The following is a 6,730-nucleotide window of genomic DNA, read 5'->3' as shown; positions in this document are numbered from 1 at the left end:
CTTGTTTCTGGCTTTAATGGATTGAAACACGATCACCATTTAGTAATTTAAAAATGGATAATCAAGACTTTCTTTATTATCGTAAAACCGGTATTTGACAATTGAGGATATTTAATAAAACTGCACACTCATAAATTCGCTCAGAATAGAGTAATTTGACTGATATTTTCAGAATAATCATTTTTTTTTATTTATCTAATTTTAAACTTTATTGTAGCAAGAACGGCTAGCTCTTTATTATCTTGCATAATTCATCTTTAAAGTGAGACAATCTAATTAAAGATACGTTATGGGAGATTAGATAATGAGTTGACTGTTCTCGCTATAATAGTTAATAGATAACTTAAATAGAATATGTTGAAAATTCCAGTCAAATTGCTCCACTCTGAACCGAGATATTAGCCTTTGAATTTTAAGCCTAGCCTCGATCATCATTACTAAAGTCGCTACGATAAAAAACATTGTCTCGGTTATCCATTTTAGGATTTAATAATCATTGAGTGTTAAGCAGCGGATCGGATTCAAATCCAGTGAAAATCCGACACATAGCTATATAACATTTCAGGCCTAAAGAAAGACCTGCAACAGGCAGATTTAGCTCTTGCATAATGCATGTTTAATTTACTTTCGGGTTAGTGGCCACACTGGCTCGGTGAATAAGGCGCTAGCTCACTAACCCTGCAGTTACGTGTTTGATCCCGGTGGTGACCGAGAAAGTTTCCCAGGAATTTCCAGCGTGGTTTCCTAGTGGTGCAATACTGGCGCCGTGACAAGGAAAGACGCCTTGTCGTTCGGAAGTGACTTGTTACGCCTTCGCGTACTATTGTATGTACCCATTTACACTAAATACTTCAAAAAATATTTTAGAATTTAATTTGCAGCCGGATAAAGGGTAATACTGTGAGCGAATTTTCACTACTGATCAGTTTGGGCATGCATGTAAAAGAACCATTGACATTTAGAATCCAATTGCAGTCCGCGCAAAATTGTCATCATAGCTGTAATACAATATCATTTGGGATCTAAATTTTATTATTGTATTTTGAATTCATATTTTAAATTATATTTTTCATTTGTAACTCATTTTGGACATGTGACAGATTAATTGTAAAATGTAATCTGCATCAGGTGTGTGAGGGTTATTTCATAGTATTAAGTAAGATATAATGGGTTACTCAAACAATGTATAGCCGGCTTGTCTTAGACAAGTATATTATGATATAAGGTTTAGGTAACAAGCATTAACACATATTGTCTAGAGATAAGATGTGTGAATCTTAATAATTACTTTTCATTGTTCTGATTACTAATGGTATTAACTATGGCGTGCCTTGACCGATATCGAAAACCGCAACATATATTCAATTGGTTTTACACTGCGTGGACAAAAACCCTTAAACAAAATGGTAGGCGACATGGCTGGTCGCCACTGCGCACGCAAGGGAGTAGTGCAAATGAAGAAACTGGATCTGACTAAACATCCCGAGAATTTGAGAGAGTGTGATAACCTCCTAATCACCACCGATGGACGCCAGGCCGGCGGTAACCCTCACCCCCAAGTATCATCTTGACTAATTTTATGGGCGAAAATGTCAGTATGATTGACTAAATAACCGGATCGGCGGCGCCATACGAGGCCTCGTATCTTGTTCCGGGCCACCTCGTCCATGCCCAATGCATCAAATCCTCTAATTTCGTCGACAACACAAAACAAAAATCTTTGCTAGAAACGTGAACTTATATTTAGTATAGATCTCAGGAGTTTTGTTAAATCTCAACTTTAATATGCATATGTTTGGTCAGTTCCCAACAGTTTAAATTTACTAAGCTGCAAAACAATCACTAAAGATCTCATCTGAAAATAAAATAATTATAAATGAAAAGCATATTTTGTTGACCTGTATTGATATAATTCTATATGATAGATCAATGCCGGATTTACCTTGTCATAAGCCTTTCTTTCACGCACTGCAATCTTAAATGCCCGTCGTCATTCTTGATTTTACTAAATTGGGTTTAAAACACAACTTCATTTTTCTTTCTCTAGTCGCGAGGGTGACGGTTTGGAAGGGGTCCCGTCACATATAAACCCGACATCAAACTGACGAATTGCATAGTGAAGTCTGTATCATTACAGACCCGGGACTGTAAAACGCAATGGACGCCTAATTCTGGCCCCTTGATCCATTCACTTGATTTGATATTTGTTGCAATGCTTTTATAGTTTGCCTTGTCCGCAGGTTTGTCTTGTTGGTTCCTGCACTTACTAATATAGACAACAGGCCTACAGCGCATGCGTTGGGAAACTTTGTCACCCAACCTTCTGTAAATGTAACTAATATAATTACCTCCATTGATTTTGAGATCACAGACTGCTATTTTATTATTCCTTGCTACCAAATAAACTGATCTGGCTGCAAGCGGTACTGTGCTAGACGAGCATTTACCGATAAAGACATTTTCAGAAGCTGCTTCACTTGAACATAAGACCGAGGATTTGAAGCCTTCAGCACTGCAACTACTCTCTGTGCCCAACCTTACTTCAAATGCTGAAATTGTAATCAAACAAATGTTAAATGACGTTAAATGGACCAAATGCAAATCCTTGTGGAACACTGACTCACTAACTAAGGTTTCCCTTTATACCAATGGTGCAGGGCAGAGGGTCTGGCAAGGAATTTAACAGTATCTAGTCGAAAAGATGGCTCGCTAGCCTAGACTTCTCGGATTCGCTCCTGGTGTTGGCAAGGAAAGATGCTTTGAATTTTCCGGCGTGGTTTCCTCTTGTGAGTAGGGCTGGGCGGAGGGCCTGACAAGGACAGTTGTCTAGTCTTTCGGATGGGACAAAAACGAGGTATCTTGTATACATTGGCATGCACGTAAAAGAACCCTTGGCAGTTGGAATTCAATATCAGAATAGGCCATAGCTCTGCTGTCCTGCCAAAAATAACCTCATAGCACACTGCATATCACAATCCCGTTTTCATTAGCCCAGTATTAGCAGAACAGCAGGAAGTTAAACCAGGTTTCATTTCATTTCATTTCTTTAATTCAGAAATGTAATGTAAACACAACAAGTACGACCGAGTTATATAGAAACTAGAGTCCATACTGATCACATCACATGACAGTGTGCCTTAATGGGACCGTGTCGGCCATGTTAGTTCCTGGGAGTTTGAACGTAAATACCCGGATGTTCACTATGTTATTGCATCAATAAATCTGTGTCCAACTATTTTAAAACTTGCACAAATATTATTAAATTTTCCCACCTAAATATTTATTGTTTAATAAAAATGACAGAACAATTTAAATTTGACATATTGACATCTCGACCGCAGTGTTTCTATCTCTACTCTACCTTCACTTTCTCTTTTAATTTTTAGCAAAATATTGATCTTTTAAATTAGTACAATGTCCACAATATATATTACTATTCAGTAAATTTGCTAATTTTGCCAAATTGTTCTTGAAATTTTTGGAAATAATTTATAAAGATTGAAGAGAAATTGACGTTATTTTAACAATAAAAGTGAGCGGAAATCATTAGCCCGCAGAATTATATATTGATATCCAAAAGAAAGTATACACACTAAAAGTATGACTAAAAGTACGATTATAATCCAGGAAACAAGCATGGCGGCCTCGCAGCCATTGCGGAAATACGTACCTTGGGATTGTTGAGCTAAGGAAATGATGCTAATTTCGTAGTACCTCTCTAGATCAACACACAACCAAGCGGCTGCCTCGCTATTCGTACTACTACACGTGGCACGATCACTATCTATCGCTAAATCTGCAGCCAGGTTGCCAGCAGTGCTCGACTGTACAATACCTTTTCCATGGGCAAGATTTGTGGGCTCTTATCAACATAAAAAGTAGAAATAAAACTCATGTAATTAATTCAACTTGACCGGACGTTTACTTGGACGTGCGTTTGAGTTTAGCGGAGGGGGGGGGGGTAAGTGGTTTAAAGCGTGCGCGTGAAATCATTAGGTCTATCATTGAGTCAAGTGGCGTGACAACGAATGTTTTCTCCTGGTCTTCCGGTTTACTTCGCAAACAAATTATTGAAATATATTCAACCATATGTTAGTCCAGAACCACCATTTCCCCCTCTTCTTAGATAATGATTATGACTAAGCTGATCAGTCAGATTCCAGAACTTATGTGAAGGGGAGTAATGACGCGCTTTGCGTTCTGTGTTGGGGTATTTGCCGATAGGGCATACGTGACAAGGAGTGTAGGGTGGCTCAGTGACTAAAGTACTGACTCGGTTCGACACAGTTCCTCAAACTTTACAGCGTGGTTTCCCTTTGTTAGTTGTGCAGGAAGGAAGCTCTAGCAAGAAACGGCGCCTTGTTGTTCGGATAGGACGAAGTACCGAAGTCTTTGTACACGTTGGAATGCATGCAAAACAACCGTTGGCAAGTAGAATTCGATAAAGAGTGGACAGAAGCATGGTTGTCCAGGCAAAATTTCCTTAAGAGCACATTGTATGGCGTATGCCTATTTTCATAAGACCGGTTGGTGCAGAAAAGCAGACCGTTAATCCCCGTTTCATTTCAGAGTTTCGATATTATACTTACTAGACCTGTAACACTAGTTTGTCCTTTTGTATATATATTTTTGCTTACCTTTTATCAAAACCTGCATTTCTCGAAAGGATATGAGATTTGGGTTGGAGATGAAAACTGTCTGACCGGCAAATTCAATCTTACCCTGGTTACAACCAGATACTGTATATGTCCTCTGAACCCCGGTTGAATCACGGTAGCAGGGGGTCGATGAACTAAAAGCAGTACAATCATCAGTATAGCCCAGGTTAATCCTGAAGCCGTTTAGGTTGTTCATAGCTTAAAATAGGAGAAAAAATAAATATATCTGTGAAAGTTAAACATAAAAATAATAGAGGCGATGAGACATATCCCAATAACAGACAAATCACGCATTTTATCAAACATTTGAACTATTGATTGTTTCAACAACATTGGAAATGTCAAAATAAGACACGCCACCTCATATTATATCGACTACAATATATGGGTTATGACAGTTGCAATTCGAAATAAGAGTAGGCCACTGTCCAGGCAAAATCTCCCTCATAGCACACTGTATGACTCATGCCCATCTACACTGGTCCAGAGGAAATAAACGTTTAACTGGATAATTAGATTGTAATAACTCTTATAATTAAATTGTATTGACTGCTGTAATTAGATTGTAATGACTGTTATAATTAGATTGTAATAAATGTTATGATTAGATTGTAATAAATGTTATGATTAGATTGTAATAACTTTTATAATTATAATTAGATTGTAATAACTCTTATAATTAAATTTAATAACTTACTGTGATCTGTGTCTTTATTATTGATTATAATTTTTTCTATATTAAAAAGCGTCTTTAGATTGACACACCACCATGCAGTGGAACCCTTGGCCGTTGTTATGGTTCTATAATCACCATCGTTCCCATTAGTGTAACCATCTGGACCCCAAACTGTACTACTGATAACCGGGGGTTTGTTAAGTGCCACATTAGAGTACTCTATTTAAGAATAAAATTAAATCTTAAGACTATGATGACCTCCATGATTGAAAATTACAAAACTTGTTTAAAACCGGTTTGATCCCAAAAATAATTTGTCATACACAAACTTCGACACATTTGCTTTCAAAGTAAAAAGCCACACTCTCTACTTTAACGCGGAAAGATAACCATTCGGTTAACTCAACTAAAATTCGATTGTCTGAACAGAACCCATGCGGTGGCCCAACGAAGCTAGAGGCGGTGGTGTTTAATATTTGACTTTCTTTGTCGAAATTATATAAAAAAAAAATTTTTCAACAGAGAACACATTACTGCATGTTTGTGTTGGAAAGTGTTTACGGAAATTACAATAAAACTAGAACTAGGCAGTAAAACTATCTTCGTGAAAGCCAGATAATGATCCCTACTGCCGACGTATCTCACTATTAAATATCAAATACATGTTGGTTTTCAGCAATAATATCATAAAACATTCTCAGATTTTAACAGCGCTTGTGATCTTCACATGGTCCGTCACTTACCGGCATAAACTTCAAATTCGCCAAAATGTAGATATTCACTGGATCTAACCACAAAAACATATCTTCCAGAAAAGGCCCCGCCGTTATTACATCCGTTGATCTCATACTTGGCGGAACCGGAACTCGACGTGTCTGTGTAGCAAAGTCTAGCTTGTGAATATGAATGTGATCCGCTGTCAGTCACTTTGATGTGAAATCCTTTAATTCTGTCAAAGGCTAATAAAAATAATAATAATAATAAAATATTATTTTCAAAAATATAGAAATTATAACAAAATATAGAATTTATAACAAAATACAGAAATTATAACAAAATACATATATAAAATTATGACAAAATATAAAAGTTGTAACAAAATATAAAAGTTGTAACAAAATATAAAAGTATAGACAAAAATATAGAAAATTATAATAATACATAGACATTATAACAAAATATAGAAATTATAATAATACATAGACATTATAACAAAATATAGAAATTATAACAAAATATTATAGAAATTATTACAAAATATTATAGAAATTATAACAAAATATTATAGAAATTATAACAAAATGTTATAGAAAATTATAACAATACACAAACTAGGTCATTTCGGGACTAACATATCATTCAATTTTATATCAATAATTCGCTTGAACGCAGGGAT

General features: G+C 36.1%; 1 long non-coding RNA gene across 1 annotated transcript; it reads right to left on the bottom strand.

Annotated features, from left to right (window-relative positions):
- Nucleotides 1-1,731: 1,731 nt before the first annotated feature.
- LOC126819599 (uncharacterized) lies at nucleotides 1,732-6,205 on the bottom strand. The gene is made up of 6 exons (XR_007679698.2): nucleotides 6,078-6,205; nucleotides 5,356-5,553; nucleotides 4,638-4,856; nucleotides 3,671-3,862; nucleotides 2,349-2,549; nucleotides 1,732-1,855 (listed from the first exon to the last, which is right to left on the bottom strand). It is a non-coding gene; the product is annotated as an uncharacterized LOC126819599 (long non-coding RNA).
- Between the last annotated feature and the right edge of the window lie 525 nt (nucleotides 6,206-6,730).

The sequence above is a fragment of the Patella vulgata genome, chromosome 4 (genome assembly GCF_932274485.2).
Source record: "Patella vulgata chromosome 4, xgPatVulg1.2, whole genome shotgun sequence".
Lineage (NCBI taxonomy): Eukaryota > Metazoa > Mollusca > Gastropoda > Patellidae > Patella > Patella vulgata.
Note: the sequence above shows the minus strand (reverse complement) of the source record. Positions and strands in the feature narration are given on the sequence as shown.